Source organism: Coturnix japonica, chromosome 2, assembly GCF_054131305.1.
Source record: "Coturnix japonica strain WE chromosome 2, WE-NBRP24, whole genome shotgun sequence".
Taxonomy (NCBI): Eukaryota; Metazoa; Chordata; class Aves; order Galliformes; family Phasianidae; genus Coturnix; species Coturnix japonica.
In genome coordinates this window covers 1,211,158-1,229,674 of record NC_140664.1, presented here as the reverse complement: position 1 = coordinate 1,229,674, position 18,517 = coordinate 1,211,158, and the positions used below count along the sequence as shown (strand labels likewise).

Sequence of the window (18,517 nt, the reverse complement as noted above, 5' to 3'; positions counted from 1 at the left end):
AAGGAAGGAAGGAAGGAAGGAAGGAAGGAAGGAAGGAAGGAAGGAAGGAAGGAAGGAAGGAAGGAAGGAAGGAAGAGAGGGAGGGAGGGAGGGAGGGAGGGATGCAAATAAATACAGGACTTCAGGGGCTGCAAAGCCACTGGAAATGCATTTTTGTTAAGCCCTAAGAATTTCAGTCATTAAGGTCCTAGGTTATCACCTGTATCATTAATCTTTTAACTAAATCTTCTATGTTAACACCTCTTTTTTTTTTTTCTTTTTCATAAGTTCTCTTGGGAAGTCAGTAGACACTGTTATTTAAGTGATTCCCCGGAGAAAGATATCTCTCAGAGTTTGGAGCTGGCTTTATTAGCTAAATAGATTGACATCTTTCAGCTGCCTGATGCTCCTGGAGTAAACATGAGATGTCTGCACATAATCTTAAACCAATCATATTTTTGGGCACCACAAAGTCCCTTGGTAGCCTGATCTAGTGAGTGGTAGCCTTGCCCATGACAAGAGGGTTAGAACTAGATAATCTCTAAGGACCCTTCCAACCTAAGCTATTCTATGATTCTGAGAAATTGTGAACTTCTATCAGACTGCAGTTCATAGGCAGTTTTCTGCAGCTAAGCTCATGCATCTGAGCCTTTGGTTTGTAAATCTGACATAGATGTAACTATACAGCCAAATCTATGGAAAGCACATGGTTACACAACAAGATGAGGGAGTTTTATTCCTGCCAGTCTGTTCAGTCTGGGCTAGCTGAGAAGAGTGTTGGAAGGAACACACGAAGATCATTGAGTCCAACTCCTGGCTCCACACAGGATCATCCAGAATCTGAACTCTATAGGGCTTTGGAATAACCCTCACAGATACAGATCATCCAGAACCCCCAGATATCTTTCTGCAGGACTGCTCTTCAGCCTCTCATCACCCAGTCTGTACGTACATCCAGGTCTGTCCTATCCTAGGTGCAAAACTTCACATTTGCTCTTGTTTAACTTATCCAGTTGATGATGGCTGACATCCCCAAGGCCTCTCTGACCTTAACAGAATGTAGAAACTTTTTTTTTTTTTCTGTCAGTCCCGTAATTTTATTCTGAAAAACACACTGGCACAGATCAGAAGAACTGCTGGAGTCTGGAGCTGAAAGCTAGGACCTTTCCAAAGGCTGAGCAGGACTCCACATCACAAACTCTTCATTAAAGGAAATTAAGACTGGATATAAGAAAAACTGGTGGTGAGGTGCTGAAACTGGTTACTCAAATATGTGGTGGATGCCCCATCTTTGGAGATACTCAAGGTCAAACTGAATGGGACTCTGAGCAACCTGATCTAGCTGTAGATGTCCCTGTTCACTGCAGAGGAGCTGGACTAGATGGCTTTTAAGGGTCTCTTCCAACTCAAACGAATCTATGATTCTATGAAACCTTACTTCTGGAAACACAGTTAACCGGTTTGTGCATGTACTGATAATGAATACAAGTGAAACACCTGGGAATCAAATATAAGTACCCCTGGTGTGACGTATGAAAGCCACAGCTACAAGTGCTGGGGGGGACTGTCCACATCTACCATGGATGGGGTTCACCTATATGTTTGTCAAGGATCTAGAGCACAAGTCTTATTAGCAGCTGAGGGAAATGGGATTGTTCAGTCTGAAGAAGAGGAGGCTCAGGGGAGACCTTATCGCTCTCTACAACTACGCTAAAGGAGGATGTAGTGAAGTGAGTGTTGATCTCCCAGGCAACGGCAATAGGATGAGATGAAATGGCCTGAGGTTTCACCAGGCAAGGTTCCGTTGGATATTATGAAAAACTTTTTCTTCAAAAGAGTGGTCAGGCACTGAAACAGGCAGCTCAGAGAAGCAGTTGAGTTACTATCCCTAGAGGTGTTCAAGAAATGTGTAGATGTGGTACTTAGGGATATGGTTTAGTGTAGAGTATTGGTGGTAAGTGGACACTTGGACTAGGTCCAGCCTTAATGATTCTATGATTCCCCAGGTGGATTAAACACACTGGAGACCAAATATAAACAAGAGAAGAAAGTGAGTCAGGAGTTGACAGAAAAATGAGGCTAGCACTACAAATATCTCAACACTTGGTAGCAATCCCATAGCCATATGCAGCGTTAATCCTCCAGCAGTGCTGGGGAGTTTATCCCACTTCAGGCCTAGTGACTGTTGAGTTAAATAGTTACAAAATGATTTCACACACTGTCGACAACTCAAGCAATGCTCACAAATTGGGGAAGGAGAGATTTTTTCCAAGGAAAATATTATAAATTAACAGCAGAGCTAAACTTTCTGAGTAATCCATTTCCTTCCATGCCAACTGTGAGGATGCTAAAACACCAATCTGACCTCCCCATGCTTCTCCTTTGTCCTGTATTTCATACCCTCAGATCAGGTTTATTCTAGAAAGCGTCCTTTATAAACACAGTATTTTGCAGGATACTCTTTTCTTTCCATCTTCACTGGAGAGTGCTTGCTTTCCCCTCCAGGTGAACTTTTCCCTTGCTGCTGCTCAGGCTGGTTCCCTCCTGCAGGTGGGTGTATTCAGCCTGGAGCTGAGCAGGTGGGAGGCACAGACAGCAAGCAGGTCTGTGCTCTGGAAATGTGTTACTAGTTCTTCCTATTCCTTGCTGGAGGGTTTCTGTTGTCACTCCAGGAGACCATGACTTCCCTCCCATGTCCACCCCCTCTGACAGCTACCCTTGCTAGTACATTTTATGGGTGTGAGGGACAGGGATAAAAAGTGTTGGGAAGAGAGTGGAAAAGGAGAGCTTGGTGTACAATGTGAAGAAAGCTGGAAAATGAGGTTGAAGGTGTCCCTCCTTCTCTTCCCTGTTTTTTTATGAGATGGCCTCATGTAACTGGGACTCATGTGAACATGGATCACAGTGTGAATGTAGGTGGGGAAGAAAGAGGACCTTAAATCAGTCCAGGTTCTAGAGACTGGTTTGAGGGTACTTCAGATGCTGTGCCATCCGTGCATTGTGTGATGGCCTCTTCTCTTGCCAAAGTGATCAAGGTCACTAGAATTACCTGTGAACAGTAATAGAACTTGCTAGCTAAAGATAGAAATGTCAGTAGTGAAGAAAAAGTTCTTCAGTTGTTATCTCAGTCTTTTTGGACATATCTGTATGAGTTTTTAAATACGGTAATGCCAAGGAAACTGGCAGCTGAAGAAATTCCTGCACTCTTAGTTTTAGGAACTGGAATAAGCAAAGGAAAAGAAGTTCCACAGCTTTCTCTATCAGAGCTTTACTCAAATCACCCTCTGCTGACAAAGGTGTTTGATGGATTACAGCTTTACTCTACACCACCATCCTGTTGTTCTGCTGACCCAGCTGAAATTGGCTCTGCAGCCAAGATGCAGAGTCAAAGTTGTCTCTGTTAATGTTTTATTATCTGTTGAAGTGCTGGAATGACTGAAAAGCAAGACTGCAAAAAGAGTTTGTTCCTTAGGGAATGAGCAATTTTGCCCTCCAAAAAATGCCTAGCTGGAAGACAGGGTGAGGTCTTTCTTTCCCTATTCCAGATATCATGAAATCTAACTCCCTCCTGACATCTGTTTTTTACCAGAATTATACCTATTCTATAAGGATGGAGTTCCATTTATGTAACCCACATCAGCATGCCATATCACTGCCATGGTCATAGGTTGATGCCAGTATTCTTCTTATTAATAACAAAAATAATATGGCCAAGATCCATGTCCTCTGTGCTTGTTGTTGGTCCCTTGATCCTTCAGCTCTGACAGTGAGAGAGAAAGGTTGATGACATGAGATGCTTAGCACTGGTTATCTCCTGAGCAAGGTTTTTCATATTAACCAAGAAACTCAGAAAGGGCAGTAAACAGCTGGCTGAAAGCTGCTTTATTCTAACGGATGGGAAACTTAGAGTTTACAACCAAAAAGTCCTTAATCACTTTATCTCTATTCCTCTTATGTTGCCTTTTATCTTAACCATATGTTATCCATCGTTGGTATTTATCTCAGATACACTGGGTCTGTCATATTCTTATCCATTACAAGCAAAACCAACCTTTTATCTTCTCCATTTGTATGATAGGTCTTCTCTTTCCAAAGTCCTTCTCAGCCACTTAAGATGGTTGATGACCCAAGCCTTCCTACTCTCTTACATCATCTTCAGTTTATCATCCACATTCCTACGCTGTTTCTTTATTATTTACCTCATCTTCTTCTTAGATGAGTGGTCTCAGTTTTGTTCTTTTTTTTTTCCCTTCTATCTCGTTTATCTTAAAGCTTGAAGTAAATTCACTTGAAAGTCATAGGAATTCATAAGAAACAATCTCCTGAGCACAGTTCAATGACGCTGATGCCAACGTTATGAAGGCTGTGTTTTCCTGGATAGCTGACTGTTTGCAGCTCTTGCAAATAAAAAAGAATTAGAAAAAATGAGGACTCAAGAGGTGTGTGAGTAATACAGTATCATCCGTGGGGACACGTGCTGGGATAACACAAAAAACACATTGAGAACAGAGTACATTCACCTGCAATTTAACTCTTCACAACATCTAGGCATGTTATGGCGCTGCAACTAGGAAAACTGAGGCACAGTGATGTGATTTGCACAGAATTTTCAGTTGTTTTGATGGAGAATAAAAGTTAATGCTGTTTTTCCTTTGCAGTAGGTTGTAGCTGTCAGAGTTACGTAACAAAGCTTAATTTAATTGCATTGAAGAAGAACAAGGCTATGAACTCCACCAGTTACCAGGCAAAGGACTCAGAGCAGTTGGATGCTTCATGATTTGTTTGAGCCAGTCCATAATGCCTCGACTTAGCACTTCCTCATTTCACCGCATTTCCCCTCATTAACAGCCAATTAGACAATTAAGCTACTTCTTCTTCCTGCAGCCAAATATGACCAAATATTAGCTTTATGCCTTCCGTGGAACTGTTATTGAGGACCACCCAGCCAAGGTTGAACACTAATGATGCCCTGCTACCTGATAAGATGCTGAGCAATGTGATCTCCATTAGCATGGAGGTGGCATTCATTCCAGCTGACTTTCCCACCTCCAAAGAAGGCTGCAGCTAGCTCTGAGAGGAACAAACATACCATAGAAGGGAAGCAGGCTCTGCCAAGTACTGCAGAAATGGGACACAGATGGTATCTTAAATGAGAACGGAAGTTTATTTGGGGGCTCTGCACTTGACGTAGCACTGCAGCTCTTGCAGCTCTTGCAACAGATGACAGACTAGGATTTCAGAGCTGGTGATGAGATAATTTTGAAGCAGTCTCTCTACACAAAGCTATGAGCTTGTATAAAATAAATTAAAATCAAATAAGATGAAGGAGAATAATAAGAAAAGAAGAAGAAGAGAAGAAAAAAAAAAGAAGTTGTAGAAACAAATAAGTGGTTCTGTAAGTATATGTATGTATTAACTTCTACTATATCCAGTTTACTAATATTCCAATATCAATCACAGCTGTTGTTGGCTGGTTAGTCAGCCCATATGTTTGTGCTGATTGGCCAGCTAGCCACTGCTAATGGGAATATATGAGGATTACATTTCCTTCTGCATCTGTAAACTTGTGTCTGTCTCTCTACCCACAGAATCACGGAATAGTTGAGGTTGGAAGGTCTCTTGAGGTCATCAGGTCTAAACACTCAGCTTGAGTGGGGCTGCTTAGAGCCAGTTGCCCAGGACTTTGGCCAAATGGCTTTTGAATTCCTCCAAGGATGAATTCTGTCGTATCTATCTGAGCAATCAGTACCATGTTTCTCAACCTCTCCTTTTGTGATAGATGCTCCAGTCCCTTCAACATCTTCCTGGCTGGTTTCTCCATGCTGTGTCTTTCTTGTGCTGGTGAGCCCAGAACTGGAATGACCAAAACTACTGCAAAACACTGCTGAAGCCCGGGATTGAACCAGGGACCTTTAGATCTTCAGTCTAACGCTCTCCCAGCTGAGCTACTTCAGCCCTGCCCTAGCATGATTATTTGCAAAACCTGATGTGGTATAATTATTTTTCAGACCTATTCAGACAAGCTTTCTTTACATACATTAGCTTGTGAGTCAGAGAAGTCATTTCAGGGCATAGATGGCTCAAAAGCAATGGTTTTGCCAACTGCATCAATGCAGGCTCTTTGTCACTGTAAATCACCTCTCTAAATACAGAGGCTCTGTGCGAGAGACTTTAATAACAGCATGCTTCTGGGTGATGTATAGTGGACAAGCAGGGAAACAAAGATTCTCTTCCTTAAGGGCTAAAAAAAAAAAAAAAAAGTACATTTACCTGCAGGTTAGGGAAGGAAACAATCACTTACAAATCATTTCAAGGAAATAGAGATGGAGATAGATCTCTATGTCCATGAAGCTACTGACAAGGCAGTTCATATCAGATGGCAGCTGTGATGAAGCAACACAATCACAGAATGGCTTTGGAAGAAGGTCCCCAAATTCTTTCTCCACAGAGCTGCTCTAAACAAGTTCTTCTCCCAGTTTGCCCACATATCTGAGATTGCCCCAGTCCAAGTATAAACCCTTACACTTGGCCTTGAACCTAATTCAGCCTACTTCTCAAGTCTGTTCAGGTCCCTCTGGGTGGTATCTCTTCATTCTGTTGCATGAACCTCACCTTAGCTTAGGAGCTTCTCTTAGCTTAGGAGTTTCTCTATTAGTACAGTAAGTTGTTGTGCTGGGTAAACTTCTCTCATATCACTGTATGAATATGCCTGGCTTCCATTCCCCATCTGACAGATTGATGTGAAAGGATTAGCCCAGCTGTACGAAAACCCCGATTCCACAGTGGGGTCAGCAAAAAGATACTACAAATAACTCCTGTTATATTTTGTGTCTGGTAGAGACAGCAAACCTGGCATATTGCTCAGGGACTTGAAGTCATAGCACAGTGATTTGGTGTCAGTCCTGAAGTGGAAATGAACACTCCTCATTGACTATCTTATTGGCTCACATCCACTGGGACCTCAGGATCCAAAAGAAAGTAGTTGGGGATTGTTCCCATCAAGTCCATCCAATTATTCCTGAAAGAGGATCAGACAAAATCTTTTTAGTAAGAGCAACCCTCCTGAAAAGAAAATATAATTGATCATTATTTTTTTTAATAAATGAGAACAAAACTTCCATAAAAACAAGGCCATAGGTTCAGAGCAGGTCTGTGTATATTTATCTACAGAAGATGCTTGTGAGAGCAGTTTCTTCAGCACAATGACTAAGGATCCTACAAATACAGTTTGGAACAGCCTGCAGGAATAGAAAACTCTTTCTAGAATGTTGTTACTCATTTGGATACTGACAGCAGAAAGAAAAAGATCTGCATAGCCAGATGATTTCTTAGATGACTATTGTGGAGTCTGTCACAGTTGTTTACTTTGCTCTTGAAGGGATACTAATGTTTAGCGCATGCATCTGCTCCAGGTCTATTTATTCTCTAAAGACTAGGTCTATTCTGAAACAATGGTACCTAGGATTCTGTTGAAGGAGACCTTGAGTACTTTGTTCTTAAGAGCTGTAAGCCACTTAGCATTACCAATAGCCATGAACCCCACTGTCAAATTCCTAGAAGGCAAAATGGATATATCAGTCTGAGAGGTAACAAGGACCACAAGAGAAGCAGGGTTTTTCCTTAGCCTGGCAGGACTTTTTCTGCAAGCCGTAGAGGTATGAAAAATGTTCCTGGTGTAGGATTTATTTCACCTGACTTCTCAAAGGCCAGAAAGGCAGAACTCTCTCCCACCAATCACTAGAAAGAACTCTAATAGAAGTAGGAAACACTGGTGGTGAGTTCACAAAATGGATTTTCCTTAAAAACAGAATCATAAAATCATAGAATTGTTTGAGTTGGAATGGACTCTTAAAGGTCATCTAGTTCAACTCCTCTGCAATGAACAGGGGCATTTTCAGCTAGATCAGATTGCTCAGAGCCCTGTCCAGCCTGACCTTGAATATCTCCAGGGCTGGGGCATTCACCACATACGTCTCTGTCCTGATGCACAGTGTGTGGCTTGGGGACTGGGTATAAGCTCAGAAGTTAATACACAGATTTAATGAAGTCATAACATACTCTTATGGGGTTCCCCAGAAGTTGTGTTATGCTCATTGCAAGATGGACTGGTTCCCAGCAAAAGCTTGTCTTCACATTTTATTAGAACTCACAGCCCAGATCAATTCTGGATCTATATAAATCCCTGCCTAGCACTCATGCTGATCTCACTATTCCTGAATCCTTTGAGTCTGTGCATTGGGTCTGGACTCTCAGCTACTTGATCTAGCTGTAGATATCCCTGTTCATTTCAGGAGTGTTGGACTAGCTGACCTTTAATGGTCCTTTCCAACCCAAATTATTCCTTGATTCTATTATTTAGGTCTATCTAGAATGAAAGAGTCAGAGCAGAAGAAACTTCTCAAGACAGTGGTGCCACCTAATGGGAAAATTCCCAGAGAATCAATTTCTCGGAAGTCAAATCCTTAATTGGAGCGTTGCTAGGTGACGTAGAGATGGAAATCAGTAGCTCTGATGTAAGTCTCTCTTTTTTTGCAGCTTTACGACCATCTATCCGTCACTCTGTTCCTTTTTCCCCAGCATCTGAGCTACACACATGAGACCGCCCTGGGAAATTAATTCCGCTTCCTGCTCAGATCCATTCTCAGCAATCCCGGATGCTCCTGAAGCGTTTTTGACTTTCTCAATGCTCAGAGTCTGTCTGGTGAGGAAATTGTCAGAAATACTCATGTTAAAAAAAAAGCCCCAAAAAATCAAACCCAGCAAAGAAGAGAATGAAGTTCTGTTGGAGAGATCAGGACTCTGTCGGTTTCTGTAGCTTTTCTCCTTTGCCAACAAGCAGTGAGAGAGGCTGTGTTGCAAGCTCCATTCATTGTTGCAGCTCAGCAATATCTGGAGACAGACTTTGGCTCTGCAAAACAAGCACTAATGTCTCCAAAGTATTTCCTGACAGAAGTTCCCACACCACAACTCCCTGCAGCCACTTTACATCATAAGTAATCATTTAAGTGGGAAGGAACAAGCTGCAAAGCCTATGCTGGCCTCAGGGGACTATTTTATTCCCTGATTGTGTTGTCTTCCCAACAGCTACACCTATTTCCTCATGGCAATCATCCTTGCCAAAGCACCCCTGCTGCCATCATTTCATGGGAGCATGTTATAGCAGTTAGATCCAAGTCTTGATCTTTCTCGGATCTCAGCTTTGCTTTGCCATCAGTGAATCATGTGTGTTAAGCTGTCTCAGTCAGCTGCTCCTTATTTCATATTTTCTATCGTCAAAAAGTCATTTTTAAGAGTCTTCCTTTTTTCTTACTGATGCAAAGATGCTTGCAAGTGCTGGCAAAAATAAATAAGTAAGTAAGTAAATGTTGAGATAGATCAAAACTTTAGTTCTGTTCTTGGGAAGAAGGTGCAAGCTAAGTTATGGTGGGGATTTGGACCCACTTTCAGTGCCACACTGAAATCAAATACCATCCTCACAGGTAATGTAGCAACTCAACAAAACTTCAGTTTCATGGCTGAGTAAGGAATTAACATCTAGGGCAAAGGGGAGAAACTGGCAGTTAAGCTGGCTTGAGTCATTAATCCTAGCAGGGATCTGGGCTCTGCTGGTAATGATGACTCTTGATGACTTTACAGCTGGTGCTGCTTGAAGCTCTGAGCACTGCCTGCAAGAGCTGTATGGGCACCAGTAATTATCCTCAGAGCTCAGGTGATTTCCAATGTCTTTCCTTCTCATATCCCATGAGTCGAATTCAAGAAATCTAAAAAGGGATTCATCTGTTGTAAAGATGTGTTTGGAAAGACTGTGGATCTAAGGAATGATATTTGGAGCACCCTATGAGCTGGGTAATAAAGGGCTAAGCCCCAGTGAGAAGTGGAGGAATGACTATGTATCATGCCAAGAGTGATACAAGGGTAAGTTCAGCTACTAATTTAGCTTGCTAGACTAATCTAGACTTGCTAGGGTAAAGGAAGAGGCTATATCACAGATTCACAGAACCTTAGGGGTTGGAAGGAACCTCTGGAGATCATCCAGTCCAACCTCACAGCTAAAGCAGTTTCCCTGCTGTAGGTTGCAGTAGATCATAGGAAAGAGTCCAGGTAGGTTTTGAATATCTCTAGAGAAGGAGATTTTACAACCTCTATGGGCCATCTCTTCCAGGGCTTGGTTATCTTCAAATTAAGGAAGTCTTTCCTTCTGTATGTACAGAATTTCCTAAGTTCCAGTTGCTGCCCATTGCCCTTGTCTGTCATAGAGCCCTACTGAAAAGAACCTGGCTCCATCAATTTGACTCCCAGCTTTAAATACTTGTAAGCATTGATAAGATGTTCCCCTCAGCTTCTTCTCCAAGCAAAACAGCCACAAGTCTTTCAGCCTTTCTTCATAAGGGAAATGCTTTAGGGCCCTCATTGTATTTGCAGTCCTCCACCGGACTCTCTCCATCAATTTCCTGTCTTTCTTGAACTGAGGAGCCCTGAACTGAACACAGTACTCCAGATGTGGCCTTACTGGGGCAGAGTTGAGGGGGAAGTTCAAATCCTTCCACCTGCCGGCCATGCTTTTCCTAATGTACTCAAGGATACCATTGGCCTCCTTGGCCACAGGGGCACACTGGATGGCCAAACTCTTTTCTACCAGGACACCCAGGTCTTTCTCCACAGAGCTGAGAGTATCAAGGTAGATAATTCAGAATCCTGTAATATATCACAAGTTGGAAGGGAACCAGAAGTATCAAGTCCTACTTCTGTCCACTTTGCATTAAATGCCTAAACCTCATTGTCTTGCTCTCCAGCTCCTATTTCAGGAAGAATGATACCAGCCAGTGATAGTCTTCGGCTACAATCACAACATTAGTCACTCACAGTGAGGTGATTGCAGCATTATTTCCCCATCTCAGTTAACCATCTTGGAGCTGCAAGGCATAATCCCCTTTCTCTTAATAAACTGAATCTGCATTCTGAGAATACGGCACTTTTAGCTTTTTCAAAGTCAAAGCTCCTCACCTTTTCTGGATGCAGAATTCAGCTAGGGAATCTCCTTCTATTGTAATGGAAATGTGTAATGTTACAGATGGTTGAACTAAGCCAATATGTTTTCAGGAGCTAGTTTGGTATTTGCTGCATTTTTTTTCCCTACAGGTGCTGAACAGCAGTTCAGTATTGAAAACATGAATTAAAAGATCATCATTGCTTTTCGTGTGCCTCAGTTTCCTCAACAATAAAGGAAGTTTCTCTCCACTCTTGTAGGCTTTTGGCAGTTTTCAAGCATTCACAGCTAGGAAGTGCTCACATCTCAGAGCAGTGTTTTCATTCATTGCTTTCTAGTTTAAGCAATAAATGGATGGTATTTCCCATCCTTTAAAACACCTTGGATAGGTAATTCAGCAGCTGAAAGGCACTGAAGTCCCTAAAAATCAGTGTCACTTCCTAAATATCCCTCCATTACATTTAACCTATTAAATGCAGTCTGGACTGATTTTCTCCCCAAAGGAAAAACCTTGGACAATGCACAAATGAAAATCAAAAGATTGCTGGCCAGATATTTCAAGCAGCTGAGCAGGGTTGGTCAGTAAAGACTGCCACTTCTAATGACTGTGCAGAGTCCATTCATATCCTTGGAGGACATGCCATGGGTTGAGTGACCAACCACAGTATGATGCAAAAGAACAGAGACAGCAAAATAATGCTTTGTAGGAGAAACTTCTCCCCAAGTGGCAGAGCCCCACAGATTTCCCTGGCAGAACACCAGCTGGGAAGCTGGCATAGAAAACAGAGTGGAAAACATTTCAGTTCTCTTTGCCCATTATGTCATATATTGTACCGTGATGTGCAATTGTTTAACTAGACTTAAATCACTCCAAACTACATAAATTACCTCCAACAATCCCCCTTCGATCCAAATGCTGACACGTTTTTTTGTTCCAAAACATGGTAATCTTGCTATCTTCCATATAATTGCATAGCATATATGGCTCATTGCTCGCTCTTAAATAAACAGAAGAGTTATGTTCCACGGTACACACCTAGTCATACATAATTTTCTGTAATTGTTTTAAATAGAAAGACAGTTGAAGATGATTTGAGGGTATATCTGTGCTTAGATGTAAAAGATTTAGAACAAAAATAAAAAGGAACAATTCGAGATTCTAAATGATATTGTCTAGCAACTTAACTTTTAATCATAGTTTCCAAAACTGAAAAGAACACGGTGTTGTGATAATTCTACATCTCAGAAAATCAGCTCCAACTTCATGAGCAGCCCTTGTGCAGGTGCTGTTTCAGTGGGCACATGAATAGAACACTTCACTCAAACACTGACAAAAAGCGTGCTGCGTGTAAAGTGAAGATGGATTTAGTAATGCAGGCAATGGACATAGCCAAGGTATGACATCTTCTGGATATGTTTGGCTGTTCTTAGCCAAGAAGAAAAGCAGAGCTGCCATAGAGTTTGCTGAAGTTTATAGCAAGGTCCTGCAAAACTCCAAGGCTAACATCAGGGAAAAGTCTGGAGCCTCTTCTGTTCACTCCATTAGGTTCGTCAGTTCATTTATCTCCTTCAGCCTTTGTGAAGTTCCATCTTCCTATTAGTGTCTGATTGTGTTTGGACAGTGAGATCCAGAGTTTTAGTCAGTCCTAAGTTTGGACACATGCTCCAGCTTCAATTCCATGTCCATGCAAAAATAGGGCATCACAATGATAAGACCCCCCCAAAAAAAAAGTAGAACTAAAATGTTAATGGATGTAGAAGATAGAAAGGGACTATGCCTTGCAACAATTAAATGATATATCATGTATATGTAGTAAATTGGCCATTGCATTTGACAGTAAGAGAGAGAGAGGATGGATGTTCAAGCTTCCAGTCTGTCTGAGAATGGGACATCCAGCATCAAGAGTCATGCTTTGCTCACCAGGCTGTGCATATCCTGGAGAACATCAGTTTGTCCACTTGAAGATGGTTCACTGCTACTGAACATCTATTCTTTGAATCAAGCTTTGGACACTGGCTTTCTGTATAGGGCTTTTTTGTGGTGCCAGAGATGGTGAAACCATTGGTTTAGGGCCAAAACTACCTCATGAGCTTTCTAAGTTTAGCTGTCATTGGTAGGACTCCTGTCTCTTGGATATCTGTGTTCATCCATAAAGAGAAGCTCTATGAGTTTCCTGGAAATTGATCAAGCTTCAACATGCTAGGAGCTATCCCATACCAGTTTAGGGTATCCTCCACCCTTGTCCAGGAGATTCCTTTAATAGATTTCTAAAAAGTGAACTTTTATTTTATTTTATTTTATTTTATTTTATTTTATTTTATTTTATTTTATTTTATTTTATGGCAAAGAAGGCTTTGATCTGAAATGTTGTGCATCAGAGATGGCCTCGTTATTTTGTGGATATGTGTAATGAGTGTCTCCTGAACAATGTGAATAGGATCAAGCTCTACAAACAACATAAATCTGGAAAGAGAAGATCCCTGGCAAATCTGTCTCTCAATAGCCATTTTCCCATGTGAAACCTGGAGATAATTGACCTTCTCTTTTACTATGGTGTTAGAAGGGCATCATCGTAAAAGTAGGGACACCCACAGGCGGTAAACAAGATAATGGTGCTAATAACCCAGCCCCAAGCCATGCAATTGATTTACCATGTCTAATGTAACCAGCGTGAAATGGGCTGGAGTGGCAACAGAATTTGATGGGATGATTGACAGGTTTGTTGCATTTTAAACAGGCAGGAGGAGAAATGGGACTAAAGGGACTCTTGTCTTAAGTAGATCTTGTATAGCAGTGACATTTTGACATTGACTGTGATGTCTACTGAAGATCTAGAAGCAAAAGATCCTTGACTTTTCCTTCTCCTGTTCTCCTCCAGTTGATATATTACTGTCCTTCAGTGCCAACAAGCACTGGACAAGCTGGAGGGCTAGGATGTAAGAAAAGAGCATCCTGTGCATATCCCATCCTTGCCTGAAGTATTTTTTCTTCCTTCCTTCACTTCTGCATTTACTATTTTCCACAGAAAACATCAATATTTCAATCTTCAGATAAACAAACAAACAAACAAACAAACACACACACACAAAAAAAACCAACAAAAACCAGCTGTTCCAGACACAAAATGATTGCACTTTGTTTTTCAAAATTGCAGTCCCCCCAGGTGGGAAAAGACAGTGAGAAAAACCTGTAAACAGAAAATAGAAAGCGACTCCCACTCACGAAAACTGCTGCCTCTTCCCTCTGAAGGCAGCACAAGGATGAGTCATGGCAGAAAGCATCTCTCTCCCTGCGCGGCTGGGGTTCTATCTTGCCCACCTGCCATCCTCCGCTGAGGAGGTGGTAGTGAAAGCCCCCAAGGCAATTCCTGTGAGTCAGGAGACCCCATGGAGAAAGGCAAAGCCACCTGCCAGCTTCTGCTCCTCTGACATTCAGATGGTATTTTATTCCAGTTCTACTCTTTTAGATACTTGAAAACAGAAAAGTCCCATTTGTTTCCCCATAGCTCTGGGAAGTCTGTGATCTTGATTGAGGAAGCTGGGCTTGTTTAGCTTGGAGAAGAGAAGGCTCCAGGGAGACTTCACTGCAGCCTTCCAGCACTTGAAGGGCACTTGTAAGCTTATAAGCAGGAGGGGGACTGACTTTTTGAAATCTGACAGTGATAGAACAAAGGGAAATGGTTTTAAAATGAATGAGGGGAAACTGAATTTAGACATTAGGAAGAAATTCTTTACTCAGAGAGTGGTGAGGCACAGGTACAGGCTGCCCAGAGAAGCTGTGCATGCTGGATATCTGGAGGTGTTCAAGGCCAGGATGGATGGGACCCTGTGCAGACTGTTCTGGAGGGGGCAACCCTGTCCGCAGGAAAGAGTTTGGAACTAGATGATCTTTAAGGTCTCCTTTCAACTCAAGCCAGTCTAGGATTCTGTGATTTAGTCTTTTAATCATTAATACAAGGTTTAGTTACAAAGGAGCTGGATGGGCTTTAAGGTCCCTTCAAACCTAAGCCGTTCTATGATTCCATGATTCTATGATCTTCAGTCCTATGGGGGATGTTGAAAGTCTCTGTCAGATTTACAGAGAATGGGTCAGCCCTCCTGACTTTTCCCTGTGCCAAAAAAAAATATTCAAGAGTAGGATTCAGTGATCCTTGAGGATTCCTTTCAACTCAGGATATTCTATGATTCTAGTTCTGCGTTCTACACAAGGACAGCATGAAGGGGAGTTGTCAGAGTTTCAGTGTTGTTGAAAATGATTGAGACAAATATATATAATTGAATGTAGGAATAACCTCTGCCCTTCAACACTGTCCCCTGGCTTATCCTAGACCTATTTTGATATTTATGGTTTGGAATGAGAGATGTCTCTGTTGATATGCCCTAGACCCGGTGGCAAAGGGTTTTTTATTTTTTGTTCATCAAGAGGATTCAGATCTCCATTCCTTTCCTAAATAAAAATGAAATAAAATAAATAGATAAATAAATGCTTGAGCTGAGGGTTAGCAAAACCCAGAAACAATTTTCAGTTAGCAGAGTGTTTTGTCTTAAATAAAAGGGCAAACCCAGTTATAACCCTAATAAAGGTTATTGGGGTTAACTAACAGGACAGGACAGAGAGAAGAATGGCCATTTCCCAAAATCAGAATGGCTGCAAACCTGCGTGTTTATTAGGCTTTGAACTTATTCTGGAGGCATTACCATTTATCATGCAGCAACATCCAGATGTAGGGAGGGGTAAGAGATATTGCTGTTGAAAAGTTTTGAAAGCAAGCAGTCTACTTTCTGAGTCTTTCCCCATCTGCTCATCTCTATCACAGAAGCTTTGTGTGCTGCTGCATTTCACTCTGTTCTTCTAGACTTAAGTAACAAATCTTCCCTTTAACACAGAGTACTGCCTGTAAATAAGCAAAACAGTTGCTTTCAGCTACCCTTTTTTACTTGTTTATTTTAACATCTCTCCAGGATTTAGAAAACCTTTAATTTTCCCACCATCCTAATGCAAGTGGAGGGTAGTAGGGGGTACCCGTAGCATCCATTAGGAGGTTGAAAGCCAAAAGACTTAACAGGTCATGTGATCAATAAAAGCTGTTGTCTTCCCAGGATGGTGAAGCCTAAATATGAAACTCACAAACCCTGAACAACTTTGGGATTTCAGGCCAAATAAATCAAAGCATTATTCCCACAACTCTGGGTATGATTTACCATAGCAAGGGCTGTCACTACTAGCAGTATCAGATTTGCTTTAGTTAATGGAGTTGCATGAAGAGAGAGAATCATAAGGCAAAAACCCTGTGAAAATATCTGCCTCCGAGTAGGTTTGCACAATTACTTGCTTTGGGGAAGAGGGAGAAACAAAAGAGCTTAGATATCCAGTTAACAGCTGCTTTCTCTTGGTGGTATTAGAAAAAGGCCTGCCTTGGCCCAGGACCTTAATGTGCCTATGGTGCTCATGGACCTCAGTACAAGAGGGATATGGATATACTGGAGAGAGGCAAAAAATGGACATTAAAGTAGGACCTGGAGCATCTTTCCTATGAAAAGAGGTTCAGCATGGTCCTGGGCACCCTGCTGTAGGTGTCCCTGGCTGGACCAGATCAACCCAAAGGTCCCTTCCAACCTCAACCATTCTGTGATCCTGTGGTTCTGTGGCCTGTTCCTTCTGAGTGAGTCCTCTCCCTCCCCTTGCCTTCCAGCATGATTAAAATAAGCATCTCCCGCTGACTCAGCCTGTGAGAAAGGGACTGGGGTTTCAGCTGCAGGCTTTTTTCTCCTTGGGATAGAAGCATACAGGCTGTTAACTAATGACACATAGGGATTAAAAAAACCCAGCTCTTATGTTGCTTAAATTGCTGAGTTTGGAAAATGCCAGCCAAGTATTGTATGTAGAGAGGGATATAGATACACACACTTGGAGGCAGATATATATTTCTTAAAAAAAAAAAAAAAAAAAAAAAAAAAAAAAAAAAGAGAGAGAGAGAGAAAGGAAGAAAAAAGACTCTTTTCATAGAATAGCAGAAATATATGTAAGGCTTTGGACAGATTTGCAAATAAATGATATTTTCCTGGTAGCAAGAGTCTCGTTTGTTGGCAGAAGGCTGTCATGCAGGACATGCCAGCATGTCTCTGTATTACACTCGCACTGACAACGTGAAAACTAATTGGAATAATACCCACACACATCTGCTGGGTTTCCCCACAGGAGAAGACGCAGCCCACACACAGTGTAGGTGGGTGCATATGATATAGGTCATGGTACATTGCTTCATTTAGCAAGGGCAGCCTTCCTGGTGGGTGACTGACAAGTGTTTCCCTCTGCGTCTTCAGCAAGTCTAGCAGACACTGTTAGCTCTGGGGTTGCCTAATTACACCCATTGGGGTAGGACAAGAAATAAGAGATGAATCTGTAAAATATATAGCTGGCCAAGAAACTGGAGGGAAGATTCCTTCTACTCCCCACCTTGAGGGTTTCTATAGCTTATTATGGGCCAAGAACATAGTAGGGTCAGGTTTTAAGGAGAACGAATGATTTATAGCATGCCAACAGCCTCAGTCATCATAGGGAATAACTTGTTTTTGTCCAGAGAGGTGGTGTGTGCTCTATTGCTGGAGACACTGAAGGTCCAGGCTGAACCAGGAACTGAATGATCTAATCTAGATGTAGATTTCATTGCATTATGTAGATTCATTGCACAGGGTTTAGACTAGATGACCATTTAGGATCCCTTCCAGCTCGAACAGGTCGACAATTCTATGTTTTTCTGCAGGTAAATGCTTTCACTGATGCAGTCAGAAAAGCATCAATGCAATAAGAAGGCCACAGGACGATTTTGGTTATAGCTGCATGGGAAAATATTGCACCTGTAAAAGATGCTCAGATCTGCATACCTGTGCTTTTGAGTGCATCTACAGCTCAGTTTGGTAGTCATGTCATGGGTGCATTAGCTGGCCTCTGGATCAGAACTCTTGAGGAACTTTTAGCTCTCCTAAGTCTTTGAAAAGCCATAGGATGAATGGCCTTTACCAAGCTAAGTTAGGTGTGGTCCTCTTAACTAATTCTAGACCAGTTCCTGCCATGTTCAGAATTCTGAGATAGCTGTGTGCAATGAAATCTTGGCTCAACTCTTGCCCAGGATGTGTTCAGTTACTCTCATCTCCCAGCAGAAGAAGAGAAATGCCACAAAGCTGAGGCACAATTTCTCCCCTCCTGTAGCAGGTGGCTAATGTAAGTCAGAAGAATCACAGAATCACACCCTAAAAACTCATCTGCTATAATTATAAAGGATACAGCTAGCTCATATGGAGTTCTCTAAGGTGAAATCAGGTGAATCCCAACTCAAGCATCTCTGGTTAAGTTACTCTTCAGGGACACAGGCCATCCTTGTTCTCTCATTGCACTGAAGAAAGGCAATAAATAGCACATCTGAGGAGGTGCCAGAAGCCTGCTGAGATGGCAGCAGTGAGTTTCACAGTTATGGGATTTCCATAAATCTGGGTGTTCCTGTAATTCTAACTGTCCAAATACAGAGTCCAGAAGGTAGAAAAGCAATAGTC

The 18,517-nt window shown here is 41.9% G+C and overlaps 1 long non-coding RNA gene and 1 other non-coding gene across 12 annotated transcripts in view; one reads left to right on the top strand and one right to left on the bottom strand.

Annotated features, from left to right (window-relative positions):
* Positions 1-18,517, top strand: part of LOC146761657 (uncharacterized) — a 112,252-nt gene that overhangs the window by 14,954 nt on the left and 78,781 nt on the right. The window lies entirely within an intron of this gene.
* TRNAF-GAA (transfer RNA phenylalanine (anticodon GAA)) lies at positions 5,862-5,934 on the bottom strand. Its single transcript has one exon. It is a non-coding gene; the product is annotated as a tRNA-Phe (tRNA).